General features: G+C 37.1%; 1 protein-coding gene and 1 pseudogene across 5 annotated transcripts in view; both read right to left on the bottom strand.

The window, feature by feature from the left end:
• Positions 1-21744, bottom strand: part of FBXL17 (F-box and leucine rich repeat protein 17) — a 536693-nt gene that overhangs the window by 255981 nt on the left and 258968 nt on the right. The window lies entirely within an intron of this gene.
• The window catches only part of LOC108303353, a 56835-nt pseudogene continuing 55070 nt past the window's right edge, over positions 19980-21744 (bottom strand). Inside the window, exon 3 of the transcript XR_005199981.1 lies at positions 19980-20361. The product of XR_005199981.1 is annotated as a 60S ribosomal protein L34-like (transcript). The remainder of the gene's footprint in view (positions 20362-21744) is intronic.

Here is a 21744-nt window from a genome sequence, read left to right as displayed (position 1 = left end):
TGAGTTACCTCTCTGCCTTATTTCAACACTAAGTGATACAAAAAGAGGAGAAAATGTTTATAATTAGCCATTTTAAAATATACTTTGTGATAGTAATTTCCCAACAATCTTCTCCCACGCTTTTCAATAGTGCATGGGCAGGGAAAAGTATTGGACAAAAAGTACTAACTTTTAATTACCACCTACACTAATCTGTGGCTTTTATTTTAACGAAAAAAAATGTTTCAAACCTGCTAAAAATTGACTATACAGGGCATGCCACTTAAGTCTGGAAGAAATGCTAAGGATATACTTTGCAAAAAGTTCAAAGTAGACATCACAGAAGCTAAAAACTGCTTGAGAAAGTGGCACATTTGACAGAGACCTGTGTGAATGGGTTCATGAGTTCTCAGGGCAGCTGCACTCCAGGACTAGGGCAATTGGTGCAACAGGGAATTTAAGTGGCTGGGGCCGAAGTGAGATGAGTTGAATTCATTTCGGCAGCTTGTACTCTGCCCCAAGGAAGAAGGATTAAATACAGCCTTGAGAGACAGATGTTCATTAAAGTGTTTCTGTGTCCAAAGAGGGACATTCACGGAGTCAGAATCTGAAGAGATACAGAGGGCATAAAAGATCCTGGTACCAAAACAAAAACTCTGAAGTGACTTAGCACTATTTTTAAATGCTGAATTTTTTACTTCTGTATCAGTTTTCAGTCTCAAGTTAAGAATATAAGTTATTACAAATTTTAATTTTCTTTCACTAAAAATGACTTTATGTCTATCAAAAGTTTTAGCACTAAGGTAACCAAACCAATCTTCCAATCTGACAGACCTGAATTTTAATCCTGATTTCACCACTAACTGAGATCTCGGCAAATGGCTTAAATCTTTGTAAGATACTGATTCCTTATCTATTAAACGAAAATAATATCTACATTACTTACTCCTTTGAATTTGAAGTGGGTGCATTTGTGGGGTGGGGTATCTCCATTTTAGCTCAGGCCACTCTGTTGGTCAGAAGGGCTCCAGACCACAGAAACTGTGTTACTTTTGGCTTCTCTTTTGTTTTGCTTTCATTTAAGTCCATCATTGCACAATGGTGTGTGTAGATACACAGTACCAAAAAAAGAACAACAACAACAAAAAAAAACAAGGCAAGACAAAAAAACCTTCATGAAAAGATACTTCTGCAAACACACAGTCAGGAATAATGTCTCCATGTGTGTCACTAATGTTTAACCATCTAAAGCATTCCTGGCAGAATTAATATATAAATAATACCTTTAATAGAATAAAGAAATCTTAAGACAAAGCAATTTTCTCATGGTATTTTTTTTTTTGCCAGTGACATTTATTATTCTAAACACTGTAAAGCAAAGTTGAGAAACTAAATAAAAGATGTAATATCAACTAATAGCACCAGGTAAAATATGTTATAAACACCACAATGAAGTTAATCAGATGGAGAGATGGTACTTGCCATAAGAATTACTAGGTATTTTGAAAATATGTATAACATCTTCTGAAGCTGTAGGACTATTTAATTTTTCTGTCTCTAAAGGTTTTATTTTATGTGAGCCAGTTAATCTGTCTTTGCTCTGCTTAAAACCATCAGCTGTGAATTCACTTGGGTAGAATTTGGAAAGCAATCAGAGCAAAGAGACCCATTTCATCAGCTTTATACAATTATGCAAAAGGTAACCTGTATTCAGTAATTCAATTTCTAAAAGTTCAGGAAACTTCCTGTAGCTTATGGTTTTAAGCAGCAGCCATTCTGCTTTCCAGCGGCATGAAGAACTTTAAAATTCAAATAGCATTCATTAGAAAATGCACAAAATCGGGCCATTGCCTGTTTCAAAAACAATACATTATTTACTACTGTTAAAAATGATCTTTTGGTCACCAGATTCTATCATTGCTATCTTCATTGTGAACCTTTAGTATAAAATACTATTAATCAAATTTAGGAAAAAAAAATATAACATTAGTCTTTGCGTGATTCAAAAGAAAACAAATGTATGTCAAAAGATTAATTTTGAGCTTTTATATCATGTATTTATCAGGCAATCTCATACTCTTGCAGTAAAACTTTTTATTTTTCAACTGTTTCAAGACAAAGGAAAGATACTCTCTTTCATTTACACACAAAGCTTATCTTTTTCCTTGATGGAATAGGTATTTTGGGAAGCCAGTAGGGCGTTTATTACAGTTAAAAGAATAACAGGTCTCTTCCACAGTTTTTGTATTGACTACATGTATTTGAATTCTCAAAACATTTCCCTGCCATCACCCTTTCTTTCAATCCCCAACCAAATCACTGTTTTACTTTTTGTTGATTTACCATTTTCATCCCCCTCTACCTGCTATCCTTTTCCCTCATTTTATAAAACAAATTGTTCCAAACAGTATGCCTTATGCTGGGCCTTCTCAAATTTCCAACATCATCTTTATTCTTTCTGCAAACCAAATATTAATCTTACATGCAACTGTACTTCTAAATGTTATTTTAATTAGAAAAATTACCGATAGTGAAAATAAAGAAGTCAATCCTCTAAGATTTCTCTTGAATTTACAAAAGATCACACTAAGTATAGGCTCAAAATGTCCAATTTAACCAATGATACTTATTGAATGTCTCTTGCAGGGCAGACTTCTGTGTGTTCCTGATGGAGAAGAACAAAAGTCTAAGAGCTTAAGATATAATCTCTGTCCTCCAAGATGTGTCTATTTTAATTGGAAGAGTAAGGCTATACACTAATAAAAACATTAAATAAAAACAGAAATACAAAGTAAGAGATTCATTCAGTGATTGCAATAGATGACCCATGGTTTTGTGACAAAGCAAGTGCATAACAACATACACGGGATAGTCTCATTTGTGTCAAAAATGTATTTGGATATATATTTAAAATGACTTTAAGGATACACATAGAGTACTTTGGAGAGTACACAATTCTGATTTTTTTAAATGTATGAATAGCTTTTTGTAACAAAAAATCAGTAAATAAAAAGCATTCTAATGAATGAAGAAAGAGAAGAGAAGACTTCTTGGAGAAGGTGCAATAGAAGTGGACCTTGGGGGCTGGACAGGAATGATGGGCCAGGCCAGTGGCAGAGAGGGCAAAACACAATGAAAAGAAAGTTGATAGCACTTGTGAAAGATCATAATTGTGTTGATTTGGCTTCAGAAGGTGATTCAGGCAGAACTGTAGTAGAAAAGTCTGGCAGTTGTAAACCAGTGAAGACTAAGGCCACATGCTGTTTTTAAGCCATTAGGCCTTGCATATGTTCTCAAAGTTGCCTTTACCTGAAAAGAAGGTAAAGGAGAAAACACAGCTTTCTTTGTATACATAATTAAGTTATAAGAATAAATAAGAAAAATGTAGGAAAACAATTTAAGTACTAGAAAAAAAGAGCTGCATTCATCTCTTCATTATCTATATATGTAGATTATCTACTTCATTTATTATCCTAGACAAATTATAAAATTCTTCCCAAATTGAATAGTGCAGGAGACAAACTTTGATTTCAACTTTTCTGCTGATACGACTATTTCTAATGTTAACTAACAATTACAAAGACAGAAAGGAACTTTAAAGCTTGTTTAGGGTTTATATCCTATTAGGGAAAGGCCATTAAAACAAAATTACTTAATATCTCTCCTTATTTATTAAGAAATATGCATCAAAGAGAGAGTAAAAGGGAGGGTGACTGAAAAGGAACAAGAAGAAGAATCTGATCCTTGAATATATTTTACATATTGCTTTACTGGATCATCGCTGGAAAGCAAGAGTTAATCCTATTTTAAACAGGGAGAAACTGAAGCTCACGAAAGTGAACTGAATGATTTACTCAAGGTCATTTGAGCAGTAAGTGCTAAACTGGGACTCATGCCAAATCTTCTAAGTTTCGAGCTCTTTCTACTATACCATAGGTACCATCTCCACCAGTCTAAAACAGGGAAAAACTGAGCATATAGAACAAGCAAGCAGGACAGGTTTTCAGTTCTTCTAAATAAGAAAATAAACAAAAATAAAATTGAAAAGACAGACAATAACAAGTGATGGCAAGAATGTGTAGAAATTAGAACTTTTTTTTTTTTTTGAGACAGAGTTTTGCTCTTATTGCCCAGGCTGGAATGCAATGGTACAATCTCGGCACACTGCAACCTCCGCCTCCCGGGTTCAAGCAATTCTCCTGCCTCAGCCTCCAGAGTAGCTGGGATTACAGGCACCCAACACCATGCCCAGCTAAGTTTTTGAAGTTTTAGTAGAGACTGGTTTCACCATGTTGGTCAGGCTGGTCTAGAACTCCTGGCCTCAGGTGATCCGCCTGCCTCAGCCTCCCAAAGTGCTGGGATTATAGGCATGAGCCACCGTGCCTGGCCAAAATTAGAACTCTTACATGCTGCTAGTGGGATTATAAAATGGTACAACCACTTTGAAAAGGAGTCTGGGAGTTCCTCAAAATATGAAATGTAAAGTTACCATATGTCCCAGCCACTCTACATGAAGGTATATATCCAAGAGAAATGGAAATATATGTGCACACAAAAACTTGTATACAAATATTCATAATAGGAAAAAAGTAGAAACAACCTAAATGTCTATCAACTAATGAACAGACACGTGGTCTATCAGTACAATGGAATATTATTTGTAAATAAAAAGAAATGAAGTTTGGAAGTGAACACATGCTACAACATGAAATAACACTGAAAACATTGTATTACCTGAAAAAAAAAAAACAGACATAAAAGGGTGCATATTATATTACAGTATTCCATTTATATGAAATATCCAGAATAGGCAAATCCTAAGAGACAAAAAGTAGACTGATAGTTGCCAAGGGCTAAGGAAAAGGAATAACAAAAAGTGATGCTATGGGTTACAGGATTTCTTTTTGGACTGATGAAAATTTACTGAAATTAGATAGTAGCAATACTGAATATACTAAATTGTGAATATGCTAAATATGAATAGATTAAACCACTGTGAAAATACTAAAGCCACTGAATAGTATACCTTAAGTGGGTGAATTTTGTGGTATGTAATTATATCTCAATAAAGTTGTCACTTTTTAAAGAGGTGAAAAAAATTAAAGGAAATGCTCATAAAATTTGAAAATGGAAAATATTATAAGAATCAATTATGTAAAATTTCCTCCTTAAAAACCTCTGAATTTTATTTTATTTGTTCATTTTTTTGAGACAGAGTCTCACTCTGTCACCCAGGCTGGAGTGCATGGTAAGATCTCAGCTCACTGTAACCTCCAGCTCCCAGGTTCCAGCAATTCTCCTGCTTCAGCCTCCTGAGTAGCTGGGATTACAGGCATGCACCACCATGCTTGGCTAATTTTTGTATTTTTAGTAGACGGGGTTTCACCATGTTGCACAGGCTGGTCTCCAATGCCTGCCCTTGGTCTCCCAAAGTGAAAACCTCTGAATTTTAAATACAACTATGAAAAGTATATTATTTTGGTGTTTCTGTTAATTAGATGAAATAAAGACATAAATGCTTTTTAACTGTTAAGCAAAGTGTCTACATGATCAGTCATTAATTTATAATTCACTGTCCTTTGAGGCTGGACAATTTCATTTTGCTAGATTCTTTTAAGAGAAATCTCATTCTTTTCATTACAAAAGCTGTTTAAATAAAAACATGAAATATAAGAAGGTGAATTACAGATTCTAAACTGCCTTAATAAAATACGTAAGTTGAATAGAATATGTGGTGAGAAACAAGGCAAAAGGTTTTTTTTATTGTTTTTTTTTTTTTTGAGACCCAGTTTTGCTCTTGTTGCCCAGGCTGGAGTGCAATGGTGCGATCTTGGCTCACTGCAACCTCCGCCTCTCAGGTTCCAGTGATTCTCCTGTCTCAGACTCCCAAGTAGCTGGGATAACAGGCACCTGCCACCACGCCTGGTTAATTTTTTTTATTTTTTTATTTTTGTAGAGACGGGGTTTCACCACGTTGGCCAGGCTGGTGTCAAACTCCTAACCTCAGGTGATCCACCCATCTCGGCCTCCCCGGGGATGGGTGGATCCAGGCGAGAGTCATTATACCCAGCCGGCAAAAGGTATTTTTAAAGGAACAGATGACACATACATAAACACAACTTTGGCAAGCCACAGGTACTGTTTTTGATGGCAGCTGCGGCCTGTCTAGAGCAGTGGCTGCCAAGATGCTGACTGCAGTGCGGGAAGCATGGCCAGGGCCACTTGCTCCACAGAGGTGGTGGGAGCTTAGAAAAGCCAGGAGCCACACCCTTTTCTGAGTTGGAGGGGAGGGAGCCCTGCCCTCTCAGGTGCAGCTACCAATGCCCAGCCGTAGCTATGGACTCAAGCATTGCTGTGCTCCTGGGGCCCGGCAGGCCCCCTGCCCCACAGGCTCAGAAGCACCTGCTCCTGCTGCCTGGCATCTCCCCACTCCTGACACCCATGCTGATTTTGAAGCAAAGTTGAGGCCGAGCCTGGGGCTGCTGTGACCCAGCCAGGTGTACACATATTGGGGGCAGCACTGACACACTAGACCCCTGCCACAGAGGTCTCTGGAATTTGTGATGCACTGACAACCATTGGAGGGAGATCAATGGGGGTCTGAGAGCAGCTCAGCACAAGCCTGCTGGCACCCCTCAGCACGAACAACCTGGGTACTGTGGATGGCAGGTTGATGGTGGCAGGAGGCAGACAGGCTCCTAGGCAGAAAGGGGCAAATCCGGGGTGAAGCCCAGGCCAGGGATGATGTGAAGCCTGGGGGCCAGGCTGCCAGTTCTGCAGACCAGAGTGAGAACTTACAGTGCTTTTTCCTGCCAACTGTGGCTGTCCATGGCCGCCCATGGACCAGTCAGCACAAACTTCCTCCCCTCTGAAGCCCATAAAACCCCCCAGACTCAGCCAGACTCGGGCAGAAGGCAGATGACCTGCCTGTGGATAGGAGCTACCACAGGGTCACCTCTCAACTGAGGGATGCAGAAACAACAGAACAACCTTCCTGCAGATGGGAGCTACCCAGTCCAGGTCTCCTCTCTGCTGAGAGCTGCACTCATCAGGGTAACCTGCCTGTAGAAAGGATGTACCCACTTTTGGTCTCCTGAGAGCTATACTATGGTTCAATAAAGCACCTCGTTGCCGTGCACACCCTCCTGTTGTTTGTATACCTCATTCTTCCTGGACACAGGACAAGAAATTGGGACCCACCAAATGGTGGGACTAAAAGAGCTGTAACAAAAACAGGTATGAAACATGGCCCCCGACCCCACTTGCCACGTTGCAGGAGACGAGAGGGAGAGAAGAACTGTGGCCCTTTCGGAAGCCCAGACCTAGGAGCTCCCCAAGCCAGGGCTGTGACCCACTCTTTGGGGCTCCGTGGTTCCTGGTATCTACAAGCTTCAAGGCACCACCACATTTTCCAGTGCCCACAGTGGAAGCCACTTGCCGTACTCCTGGTCTAGCCGCAGACTCACAGGGAGCCAGTACCCATGCTGGTGCCCAGAGCTGCCCACCCTGCCGCAGCTGGCATGCGTGGCTGTGTGCAGTGGCTGGACCCTGCACTTGCTCGCTCACACACCACCCGCCACGCACCTGGCTTGCCTTTGGTGAGTGGGGGATCTGGGCCACAAGGGCAAGCCAAGCACGGCCTGCCAGGCCAAGTGGGTATAACAAGCCTAGCAGGACTAGAGCAAAACTCAGGCAAAGGTGCCACCAGTTACAGAGGTTTCTGGCTGGCAAAGCAACACCCCAAGGATCCCATGACACTTTAACAGACTCAGGATGTATACCCATTTCCCGAGGGATTTCCTAAGGGTTGACTAATATGAGTGCATCTCACTCCATCATTGTGCTCATCTGCCTTGTATCCTTCCAATGGATATCTGCTAAACACACACACACACACACACACACACACACACACACACACGCTTTGATTCTGCTTTTGATGAAACTGAATTAATTATATCCCAAGGAACATTTTTTTCTAATCCTATATTCCTCTTCATTTATCTAAAACTTCAGAATCTGCTGATTATGATAGGTAAATAATGTTCTCCCTTTTCACTGGATTCAACACATATCTTACTTCTCATGAGAAAGACAGTAATCCTAGCCCTGCTACTCCATTAGAGCTCTACAAACCCAAGGCAAGTCACTTGACCTCTCTGGGGTCAGTTTCCTCATCTTAAAGTAGGGAAATCTGAAGTATTAACTTCCTTGCACACTTCGGTGAGTATTAAATGAGTTATATAAGTGAGAATATATAAGCACTTTGATAAGTGTCACGTATGTAATACAACATAAGCAATGTCTGTAAGTTAGATAATTTCTTAATAATGAAAACAAAAATTATCTGTAGTCCCCAGCTTTATTTCCAGCTTGGACTAAGATCAGCCTTAACTTATGTGGACATCCAGGTTGACAAGGTACAAGAAAAGGAGTTGGATACAGAATAATATATACAAATAAATGAAAGGTACTTTAATTCCCAATGTATTCTCTCTTTCCTGTTCTGTTTCTGCTTCATAAGAGCCCTTCTTTAAGTATTCCTTTCTCCTTCTAAAAGCACACGTGGCTGTCGATCATTCATTACTGTCCTACTAAGGAAAGGAGACATGGAATGGAAGGGATGAAACAATCTTAAAGATTTTTTTTTAGGATCTTGAGTGTGTGCTTTCAGAAAAACAAAACAAAACAAACAAAAAAAACCCACAATGAAACTGTGTGTGACCCTTATGGTGATAAGGGTGTTTGTTATATTTAGAGTGCAGATATCCAGAATATCGCCTCCTTGCTTAAATCCAGAATGATCTTAGTTTTCGGAACAGAAGAAAAAAAGCAAGAAAAGAAAAGAAAAAAAAAAAACAACAAGAAAAACTTTAAGTTTGTTTCAGTGCTAATCCAAGTTCTAAAACAGAACTAGCTTTGGAAAAGTGCTTCTTACATTGGAACCTCCATTCCTAAACTGCAGTTTGGAGCAATAGCATAGGGGGGTCATCTTAACTCCTCTCTTGAGTTCCTACATCCAAATCAGCAGCAAATGCTATTGGCTCTATCCTCAAAATATATATAAAAGCTGACTACTTCCCATAATCTTCATTCCTATTACCCAAGTGGACACCGCTATCATATCTCACTTAAGCTACTGTAACATGCCTCCTGATTTATCTGCTTCCCATCCTTTCCCCAGTACTATCTCCTCACAACCCACTAGCCAGCATGATTCTTTTGAACCAATACTGAGAGCCTGTCATTCTCCTGTTCAAAATTCCAATGGCTTTCCATTGCACCTAGAATAAAATTCAGACCCCTTTGCATGACCTATTAGGCCCAACATAATCTGCCCTTTGGCTAGCACCCCAACCTTATTTGCTACCTTTCCCTCTTTCTCTGATTTGGTCTGGCTATACTGCCCTTCTTTTGGTTTCTCAAACACACCAATGTGTTTCTGTTTCAAGAACTTTTTAGTTATTATTTACTCTTTTATCCAGGTGGTTTACTCCTTGACTTTACTCAAGTTTCTGCTCCAGCGCCAGCTCCTCCATGAGCTGTAGTTCAAACTGCAAATGCACACCCCACCCTCTACATCCATTTAATCTCTTACACTTTTCTTAGCACTGTGTGAGGTAAAGAATATTTCTACTTGTCTATTATCATTTTTCCTGCTGGAATATAACTTCACAAAGGCAGTGGAGTTTTATTTTATTCACTGCTGTAACTCCAGTGCTAAAAATAGGGAGATCAACAAGTATTTGTTAAATATGTAGATGAATCTCAATGAAAGTGTTTAGAAAACTGTGAAGTATTATAAGCTCTTTAGATATAGGAGTCAATTTTGGGCACTTAGGGCTGCACATCTAGCATGTTTAGAGGTTTGATAGATTCATGAATGAATGAAGTTGTTATGTCTAAGAATAATCATGTTAGGATAGATCTATACATTTAAATAAAGACATGGGTAACTATTACTAAAGATTTCTAAATGTTTCCTTTAGTTTTCTACTGTAAAAAACACTGATTGATAATCCTCTCAATTTTTTCAGCACTAAGTAGGACACTCCTTAGAAATCCTAGATCTGTGTCCTTACTTAAAATAAGGCAAGTTAGGAAAAGCACCCCCATTATATCTGGTTCCCCCGTGGGCCAAAAGACACACTTGCAAAGATCTATTGGGAAAGTAAAAAGGGAGAACAATAAGGGAAATACCTGAGGTTTACAAAAGGCAGAACAAAGAGTAATGGAAAGGATTGAGGAGGGTCAGGACACACTACCCCAAAATATGATACCTTGGCATTTGAGAAAACAGCAGAAGGAGGAAGATCACTCTCACCTTCCCCACATCCTTTTTCTAACCTTCCCCTGAAGCAGGTCATAAGACCTTCATGTGAGAGGTGTCCATTCTATATCCACAAGAAAGGAACATCCTCATCTCTGATGATACAGGGACACAGAAGAGAATCTCAACAAACAAGACTTGCTAAGTCTTCACAGTTTATTACCATTAGTTCATAATCCTTTTGTCTAATCATACTTCTCTGTATTGACTGACTTTTTCATCAAACCTAGCATAAAAATATACAGGTTTACTTGTTTCTTTAAGTTTTAATTTCCTTATGAAGGCCCCTATGTCACCTAAAACTTATATTTAAATAAATTTGTATTTTTTTTCTTGATAATCTGCCTTCTTATAGGGGTCTTGGCCATAAACCTAGTAAAGGATAAGAAGAGAAATTTCCTTCCCCCACACAATGGAATACCGGTTAGTGCCCCACTCCCAGATTTCTATGCAGTCCTAGGGGAATCTTTAATTACGTTATTGCATTAGCTCAATGTAAACAATGTATATAAATACAAGAGCAACACATGATTAAAATGTTCGGAGATAGCTTTAATCACAATACTACATTTTATCTGAATCCGTTTCCAAACAAATTCAATCAGTCCACAGAAGGTAGGGTCATGGGGATGAGGGAGAGAACACTCCCATTCTGTTAAAATCAGAGAAAGAATTCCCTTTCTTTATAATGAAGATTTCCATTTAAAAGTCTGCCATATGACTGAGTCAGACACCTTCATTCTCTTCTAGCTTACAGGTCAATAAGTGATTAAGATCATAGTCTGTCAGTACCACACAGCTCCTAAATGGAAAGGGTGTGCCCGTAGCTTACACCTGCTCCATGGCCAGCCAAGCAAAGCTCTCACTGTTCTGTCAGTACTCATTCTCACTCACTTGCTTTAAAACAAATATGAGAAAAACCACTGGATTCAAGAATACCCAAGCAGAACCTGAGCATAATTTTGAATTAATCTCTTATAAGATTCTCTCTTCAAGTTTAATTTGAAAGAAATTCTTCAGTAATGCAGCCTATTTATTTATATTAACAACTGAAATAGACTAAAGTACATTTTCTAAATATAGAATTTCTAAAATTTCTTAACTAGATATTAATGGAAATAATTGCAGTAAATTACAACTATGTCATACAAAAAAGAAAAAGAAACCTATGAATTAATGGCTGTATTCATATACAAAATTGCCACTTGAATGTGGGAATTAGATTTTAATTAATGGCTCTTTTTGTCAAGTTTGTAAACAGTTTACCATTTGAAAGTAGTTTCCTATTTACAACCCTAATTTCCACACAGGAAAAGAAGGCGCAAGATTAAATGATTTTCATTTTAAAATATTGAGTAATGTATAATTTTTTCAAAGCATTCTTTATTTTCTTGTTTAACTTTTTTTAATTTTTTACGAGAATCATAACCTGCCAATCCTACTGCAGTTTTCTTTCTTTTTCAGTACATTGGCATGCAAAAAAAACCAAACAAACAAACAAACAAAAAAACAGGCGAATTTGTGCCTCAAAATTTTCACAGTGCTATTATTTGCTGGACCTAGTTTTTTTTAAGGAGAAAGAGCCCTACACATCTTTATTAGGATGGCATTTTTGGTGTTTTTTGTATTAACCATCTAAAGAGCAGTTAAAATAAAATATTGTAATAATTATTAAACTTGGTACTAAGCCTCCCTTTCCTACTCCCTAATATATTGAATACTTCACATTCACCAGCATCAAGTCTCTTTCACTAGGACAATGGCAACAAGAAATCTTCAACAAGTGCTGGCCTGACCCCTTTCCTTTTTCTACAGATCCAGCTGAGCAGCAAAAACTGCTTGAAATTCAGCAATCACATTTCTCACTGTTCCAGAATGACCTATTTCGCACTAGAATGAACCAGTGAATTCATACATATAAATAACTATCTGCAGACCCTGCTTTTCAAAACATGAACAGAAATAAGCAAAAGAATAAAAAAAGAAGAAAGGGAAAGCAGCAGTTACAAATGAAGGTTTGATAGGATTGGTACTTTTCAATTGTTTGATATGACAATTAGAAGCAAAACAAGACTATATAACTTAGATACCAATGTGACATTTAAAGTTTTTTGGAATTGTCAATAAATAATATTCATGATAGTCCAAATTAAAATAAGTTAGATTTTTTTCTCTCTAAAACATACATCATCATATTCTTATTGATTTAAGCTATCTTTTCTTGGGAACTAAGAAAAAAAGCTGTAAGCATTTCTTAGCAGAATATGCCTATAAATTAGCTGCACTATCCTTCATCATTTAGTATTTATTGAATGCTGTATACAGGATCTAGTTATATGCTACATACTGCAAACACAAAGTTTCAAAGACCTTCTGATCTCTCAGGATAATCTCCAATTATAATAATCTTTTAATCTCAGTCAGTGTAAAAAAAACTGTACATGCTAGATTTCTCATCAAGGCTATGGGACCACACTTTATTCATCTCTGTATTTCCAATAATTAAGAAAATCCTATTATGTAATGAACTCTCAATAAATGTTTGCAAATAAATTGATAAGGCTCTGCCTTTGAGCTTACAGCAGTTCAAGCAGTGTTCAGAGAACCCAGTATATAGATCACGTTAGCACTGTGTATCATAAACTTGTTGACACACATTGAATAAGGGGTAATGCTGCACAATAATATCTGAGAGAAGGGAGACAAATGAGGACAGCAATATGCATAAGTAAAATGTTCACTGCCTGGAAAGAGTTTCCAGATGTGGCATGGGGAAGAAGATTCCAAACAGAGCCCAACAGTCTTGCTTGGTTCAGAAGACAGAGTTTAGGGCTCTAGGACACCAAGTTGGCCAGAATCTCCTGGGAAGAGTACCAGAATGGAGGGAGCTGCACAGAAAGGGCGAGTGAGCAAGCTCTGGAGACAGGCACAGTCCAACTGAATCTTTGGTTGAACACTTGCCTGGTCATATATAAAAGAAAACTACTGACTCCAGAGAAAGAACCATCATTAAGGAAGAAGTGGAACATATCTGGAGCTTATGAAGGTCTTGATACTCAATGATCTTGGATAGAAATGACCTGCTAATTCACAGGGCATTGAGTCAAGGGCTCAGAAGGGCAAAGCCTCACTAGTGTGGCCAAATTAGCCCTTGACTATAAACACTGTTCAGGATTTACCAAAAAGGCTTACAAGCAAGCCAAAGATGATCAAACTGTGCCCAATCAACTTCACTCTTCCCAGAACAAGACCCATAAATATTTTCTTTTCTTTTTTTCTTTCTTTCTTTTTTTTTTTTGAGAAGCATCTTGCTCCATCGCCAGGCACCAGGCTAGAGTGCAGTGGCCCAATCTCTGGTGCAGTGCCGGAGGAGTGCAACCTCCGCCTCCCAGGTTCAAGCAATTCTCCTGCCTCAGCATCCCAAGTAACTGGGACTACAGGCGCACGTCACCACGCCCAGCTAATTTTTGTATTTTTAGTACAGATGGAGTTTTACCATATTGGCCAGGATGGTCTTGATCTCTTGACCTCATGATCTGCCCGCCTTGGCCTCCCAAAGTGCTGGGATTACAGGCATGAGCCACTGCACCCAGCCTCCAGAAATATTTTTTAAAAAATTTTAGATCAATACCAAACAACAAAATATTCATAATGTCTGTCATCCAGTCAAAATAACCAGGCATGAAAAGAAACAGAAAAAAAACATATCCCATAATGAGGAGAAAAAACAATCAATATAAATAGACATATAAATAGGTGATAGAATTAGTGAACAAAGCATTTAATCAGGTATTAAAATATATTACTTCTTAAGAAGAAGGAATGCACGAACATGATCAAGAGCAAAATGAAAGTTGTAAAAAGATCCCAATCAAACATCGATAGATGAAATGGTATGCTAACATGCTTCAAGGTCAAAATATTCTAAATTTAACAAATATTGTATTTTCATAAAACTTTACTTCCTCTGATATCTTCTGATACTACTCTAAAATAGGGGTAAAGTGGGGGTTGATATTATGTCACATCTCATTGGTCCCAAGCTTTTTCTTAATTCACCATTCATATTCTTAATTAATCTTTCTAATGTTCTTCATCTATTCTACCTCCATTTACATGTTCTTCATCTATTCTACCTCCACTTACTTTTTTATAGAAAGTCATAGTCCTAAAATTGCCTAGCATATAGTGATCAAGTTGACTACAATCTAGAGTTTGCTAATACCTCACCCAGTCTTTCTTATACTTCTTACTTTCACCCAGACCTCCTTCATCCAGATGTGGCAGTATTGAAGGGAAGGTATGGGCAGGGCATCAGAGTCATGCCTTCCCATCTGAGCTATGCTTCCGTCTGAAGACCACATGGGCATGTGGCTAACCTGGCTAGATCTCAATCTCTTTATCTTCTAAATTAAAAGATAGGATATAATCTGCAATTTTTAAACACATTTTAGCTAGTGAGCCTTTAAATCTAATGTGCAAGAGAGACAGACGCTATGCTAAGCTTGCATTGTGTGTATATATGCTATACACATACATACACATATATATAGCATATATACAAATATAAATCATCATTTATATTATTGAGTGTGAGGTTAATGAAAGACAATTAGGTACATACACTAAATGTCTGATTGAAACAAATTAGGCAAGAAAATCATTTTATAGCCAATAATATGAAATAAAGTTGTGTGCTAGTGGCCCCATATTCCTTGTTTGTGACGGTGTATGATTCTAAGTGACTTTTATATTCTTAGTTGTGGACATTTGTTTTTCAAACTATGTATACACATACATATACATATATATAGCTTATATACACATATGTGTATGTGTTGGGAAAATTTTTTTCTTAAATTTTCTTACAGTGGATCAAGAATGGAAGGAAATATGAATAGGGGTAATAAATGTGAGCAAATATAGTAAAGTAAATGAAAAATACGGGGAAGTGGACAGAAAAAAAGTAATTCTGAGATGTTCTCTGATGGAGGACAGCTACTGAGGGACTCTCATAAAAGTCACAGAGCCACCATCAAAAAGTAATAAATCTCTCTGAGAAATGTCCCCATTGAATTAAGCACTCCTCACATAAAAAATATCCAATTTTAGGTATACCTAATTTAAAATTCTCTTTTCTTGTTAATCTGGAAAGTCTGTCCCCAGAATCATTCTATATCACATATCTGTCTGCTTTGAAATAATCCCTGAACACTACACCTGAAATAGTCATGCCAGGAATGAAGCTGTGTAGAACTATTCTTCAGAAAATTGGCTTTTCAAAAGAAAATGTGCATCAGATTTAAGGCATAATTAGTTAAGAAATATCCATTTCAGTTTCTTCTATTTTTTAGAACTTTTACATGTAGAAGAAATTTATAATTATTAATTTCGAGTCCTTTAAACAACATAATCCTTTGTATGTCTCTTTCAGTTATAGAAATAGACTTGTGGCAGTTAACTATTTGTATTACGCAGCAGTGCTGTATATGAAGGTCATGAAGCTAATTTTCATTATCATTCTAATGAAATAAAAAAGAAAGTATCCCTCCCAAAGAATTTATACACCGTTGTATGAATATAACATGTACACATTTTACAAAATCCAATTCCCAGAACTTCACAATTGTTTATGTATTTATTGTGCATCATAACAATTTGCTTACTCTTAAAGTACTTCTGATTTGTTTTGTATCTTACAGAGTTTATTCCATTCAATTCTCTATAAGTTGTCTCTTGTTTCCAAATTATTATAAATTCAGTATGACATCAAGCATAAATCATCGTTTATATTAATTAAGTGTGATTGTTAATGAAAGACAATTAGGTATACATCACTAAATGTCTGACTGAAACAAATTAGGCAAGAAAATAATTTATAGCCAATAATGAGAAATAAAGTTGTTGTGTGCTAGTAGCCCCATATTCTTTGTTTGTGACGGTGTAGGATACTAAGTGACTTTTATATTCTTATTTGTGGACATTTGTTTTTCAAACTATGTATATCAGAAAGACATTCAAAGGGGCAAAATTTACCCTGATACTGAGTGGAGCACACAAATGCTTGGCACACTGAAAATGTTTCAAGCTTGGTTGGCTTTTCAATGCAGGTAAAGAAAATTAGAGATAGGCCACTGAATGCTAATCACACTATTGCATCTATTCACCACATTTAAATTCTTACGGTGAACATATTTATCATTGGCTTGTGATGCTACATCATTTTTTAATATTGCTCTCAAGATGCTTGATAGAATTTCATGTCCTAAGTCGAGAAAACCACGGTAAATGACAAACATGTAGCAGATTTCTTATCTGGAATATTAACAGAGTGTCTCCAATTCTACACAGAAATGCAGTCCAAAAAAATGTAGTAATTTCAATATGGTGTCCACTCTTTTAAGTGTATACAAGATCATAATCCCCAAGCAATTTTTTAAATGACTGCATCAATTACCTGACAATTGGGCAAATTCAAGACATATCAGAAAAAAACCTGAGGAATAATTATTCAGAAATATAGGAAGGTATCTATTTGTCCAAGTGCAATAACCTGATAGAACAGTAAGTCCTCATGTTAAGCAAACAAAAGTATCCACCTCTTCCTAGTACCCAACAGAAAATCAGAATGTTCACACTGGAAGAAAAAAGAAAACAGAAATAGGAGAAGCATGAGCTTTATTCACTGGTTTTTTTAAACCTAAGTTAGTTTTTACATGAGAATTGAGTATATATATAGGTTGAAGCTGATACAAAAAATTTATAGTATTTAAAACTTTCTTTTCTTTAAAAAGCTCATATATCATATACATGAACTTAGGGCCTTAAATTCTAGAAGTGACCTTATTTTTTACACCAACTGTATCTATGTAAACTTCATTGGCTCAATTCATTATAAAACGGATGCGGTAGGCACTGAGGCAAATTGGAAAGCACAGGACGCTAGACAGAAGTCAGCTCAAGCTGCTGGGGAGAAGGAGAAATGCAGACACAGTATTTTCACATCTTTCCATCATTAGGAAATAAAAGAGTAAAATCTCCCAGTTTTTAAATATTTACAACTAATTAAAGGTTGAAAAAGTTATTTCTCTGAGTAGTTCTACAAAATGACCCGCATATACAGATCATGTCAGTAAAGAGCAACTGAGCAAGATGTAAAGCAGTAAGAATTAGAGCAATCGGAGAGGAAAGAGAAAGCCCCAAGATGTTTTCTCATTTGGCTCCTGCCTGCAGACAGGTAAGATATTCATCTGGTTTAAAAGCTGAGGCAGTCAAGGCTCAGAGATTAAAATGAGCTTGTCCAAAATCACACCGAAAGTAAGTAACATGACAAGCTGACCACCTTCCATGTTTTTGTTTGTTTTTAAGCTAAATAACCATTGGCTTGGAAATTTTACTTAATAAGTCATGGCCTGAAAAAAGACGAAAAGAAAATTTTGAAATAAAGGTGACAGTGAACAAAATCGCCATAGAAGGAGTATAGTAAACAAAAAAGAAAGCAGAAACAAGAAAAACACTAAAGTTAAGAAAGCCTATAATAAGGAGCATAGTAAGGGCTTCTTTGCCTTTTATCAGTGAAATTATTAAAGAATAGCATTCTAGGAGAAAGAACAACAAAATATAAAGCAGGTGGAGAATCAAGTTACGTAGTTAAGAAATTAACTACAATCCATGGCAGGGTAGTGAATATCATTAATTCAAACTGGGCAATTAAAAATAATAAAACTGGTTAATAAGATAAAGAATAATGGGACGACAGATGCGTAATAAAGTTTTCAAAAAAATTTATGTACACAAAAAATTCTTATCATGCAAAAAAAAAACAAAAAAAACACAGCTCAGATAGATCCATCCTGGAATTAACGCCCAGGTATTTCATTCCCAATCTGGTCAGCAGCCTCTATCCTCAGCTTTAGCGGGGCTGAGGGTAATTCTCTGCCTTTCAGGTGGGTGACCCTCAACCAGAAACAGGGAAAGAATATATTTTAAAAAATGGAATTGGAGAAAACAGTAATTTTCATACTTTTGTTAGGGCTAGGAATATTTCACTTGTTATTTCAAGTGTGTGAAACATTTAAGAGAATCTGACACATTAGGAAATCGATATTTAAGGCTTGTGGTTTGTATTTAAAAGATTTTAAAACAATTAGCAATAATCTTGACATTTTAATTTGAAATACTGAAGGACAGTTTGATTGACTAAGTTTATACAGAGTGTTTGAAAACTGATTGACTAAGGCATGCATTTGGCTTTCAGTGTGAAAGTGCTCAGGAAGACTTGTATTAGATTTGTAAAGCTGCCTTCTCAATTTAGTGTGCTTGGGAAAATTAAGCATATTGGGGGTTACAGTTTGAAAAGTCTAAAGGAATGCAATTAATCAAGTTTGAAAATGATGTGAAATGTTTAGGAGAATTTAATCTGTCAAATGTATAAGCTAACTGATCACTAATTAAGGAATAAATGAAAATGAGTGTTTTAAATATAATCCCAAATTACTAGATTTATCAATAAAATAAGATTTATAAATTGAGCTTAAAGGCTTATGAAAATACTCAGCTTTATAAATTAAAACACAGTAACTATTAGTATACCTTTCATATACAAAAGACCCTCAAATATTGAAAGCCCAAATGACGATGAAGATAACATTAATTTCTCCAATCAAAAAATGAGCATTTTCCAAAAATAAATTGAGATATTAATAGGTAGTCCCTAAAGAAAAGAGGTCTGTGGTTTGTGGTGGGGGGAACTCAGGAAGGAGCTACTAACTACAGTCCCTCTTAGAAATTCCTGGTGTACATTATTAAAGGTGTTAAGAAGGATTGCAATTAAGAAATGTTTCATATTTCAGTTTTTGACATAGGAGTTTGTAAATGCTTATTAACATCTTGCAGAATTACCAGAAATGCTCTAGAAAGCACAGTCTGGGAAGCCCTACATTAGACAGCAGGGAAAAACTCCTTCAAGGATTCTTCTTCTTCAGAATACTAGGAACCGTAAGGAATGAAAATGAAAGAGATGGCAGGAGGCTGAAGTTTCCATTATTTGGTATTACCACATAACAGCTGGCAGGTGGGCTGCCTTAATGACATGGTATAGTTCTACCTCAGGATTTTTTCACGTATTATCACTGCTCAAAACTACTGTTTGTGCTTTCCTGAGTATAACACTTGAGCCGGTTCTCTTCTTAAAACTCCATGCATATATAAGATTTTTCACTATAACCTATATCCTAGATGATTCCAAAATCCTTATCTCCAGTCCTGACTTCCATTTTCAGATTCAAATCCAACTGCCTAAGGGACATCCCTGCCTGGTGGACCTAAAATAACTTCAAATTCAACACAGTCAACACTGAGTCCATTCTTTTCCATCCAAAAGTTGTTTGTACTGTAGCTTTCCACAATTCTGTTACAGTATCCCATCTACCCAGGTGCTCAATCTAAAAACTTGAGAAAATTCTAGAGTCCCTCATCTCCCTCAGCCTCCACATGGGTAAGACCTTTTGCAACACATCCCTGATACCACTTAAGTTCATCCTTTTTTTCCCATTTTGGTTTTCACTACTGACATTTAAGATGTCATTATTTCCTTCCCTGGGGCTTTGCAACCTTCTCTGGTGGGTTGTCTTTCTTTCTTTCTTTTTTGCAAGTCTTTTCATTTTTAATATTCAAAAAAGTTTCATTTTTTATTTAGCTTTCTGACTCTGTGCTTGCGCCTTCAACACTTTCACAACGATTTTCTGCTCCTCAATAAGGAATGCATGCTTGATCCTGTCATGAACACATTTAGCACACATGGAACCACCATAGGCCCTGCCGACATGTTTGTTTGTTTTGGACAATCTCATAAGAACTTTAGATCTTATAGCACGAACCCCTCAAAGTCTGCCTGGGCACATGCCATATGCAGATTTTGGTGCTTTCCCAACCTTCTTGGTATAAAGGTAAACAATGCTATTACCAGGGATTCGGGACAGCCTAATTTTGTTAGAGGCTTTGTTGTAGGAAAGCCTGTGTCAGTATGTCAAACGCTGGACCCTTTTGAGTACCTGAAGGCAACCTCCCCAGAAGAGTGGTTGTCTTTCTTATGATCTCCCTCTGTAGTCCATAGTATGCAGGTGTTACGAATTTTGTTTTTTAGCATAAGTCATTCAATGCTTTCCCATCATGTACATATAATATTTTAAATTCTTGGTATAATATCCATAGCCCTTCATGCTCTGGCTTCTACTTACCTCTCTAGACCCCTCTCTCACTATGACCTCCAGGCTTATGCTGTGTTCTGGACACACCCAACTTGTCACACACGCAGTGATCCTTCTGATCTCTCTATTTTTATACATCTTGTTTTCTCTGGAACACGCTTACTATATTCCCTTCTCCCAACAAAACTCCTAACTCACCCATGAAGATTCAAATGAGATGCCACCTCCTCTGGGGAGCCTCCCCTATCCTTTATATATTTCCTTATTCTTCTGGCCTAGTTCACCACACTTTATTCATATATGCAAAAGGCACTCATTTCAAATTGCTGCAATTATTTGCTTTACATAGCTGCCAGGCCACTAAGACTGAAACAATGTGGAATATTTTCCAGATATTTTAAAATCTTTGAAAAATACCTGGCATAGTATCTAAATTAAGTCAATACTCTAATTATTTTATTTTTATTTTTTATTTTGGATGTGGAGGCTCACTCTGTCACCCAGGCTGTAATGCAGTGGCACGATCTCGGCTCACTGCAACCCCCGCCTCCCAGGTTCAAGCGATTCTCCTGCCTCAGCCTCCTGAGTAGCTGGGACTATGGGCGTGTGCCACCACGCCCAGCTAATTTTTGTATCATTTAGTAGAAACAAGGCTTCACCATATTGGACAGGCTGGTCTCAAACTCCTAACCTCATGATCCACCCACCTCGGCCTCCCAAAGTGCTGGAGTTACAAGCTTGTGCCACTGTGCCCGGCCAATACTCTTAAATTTTTTTTTAAGTCTAAGTTATAATTTGACTATTTTCTTCTTAGTCTAATTCTCCGTTAGAAATTCCATCAGAAATTTCCATCTCACTATCTTATCTATTTCCTCAACTTTTCTTTTTTTGTTTTTTTTTTTCTTAAATTGGCCAATAGTAAATGATAAATGTCCACTCCTATTTTTCCTATTCATTTCTATAATTAAAGCACAAAACATAGTCAAGTTTCAAATATGTTAATTTTAATATATGTCCCTTCTCTTCTGTTCACAAATCCATATGCCTGAAGGACATCAGAATCTGAAGTACTTGGGCTGATTCTTCTGTTAGAGGCCTTAGTCTTTCTTCCTCTACGGAGAAAATTGTTTCAATTCAAAAATTACTGAGCAACCACAAAGTAGTCACGTCAGGTATGAAGATAACAATTCTCAGAGAGATCCAAGATGGCTGATCACTAGCAGCTCG

Source organism: Cebus imitator, unplaced genomic scaffold (genome assembly GCF_001604975.1).
Source record: "Cebus imitator isolate Cc_AM_T3 unplaced genomic scaffold, Cebus_imitator-1.0 Scaffold46, whole genome shotgun sequence".
In the NCBI taxonomy this organism is placed as follows: domain Eukaryota; kingdom Metazoa; phylum Chordata; class Mammalia; order Primates; family Cebidae; genus Cebus; species Cebus imitator.
The sequence above is the reverse complement of the archived record's forward strand: the minus strand, read 5'-3'. Positions and strand labels throughout refer to the sequence as shown.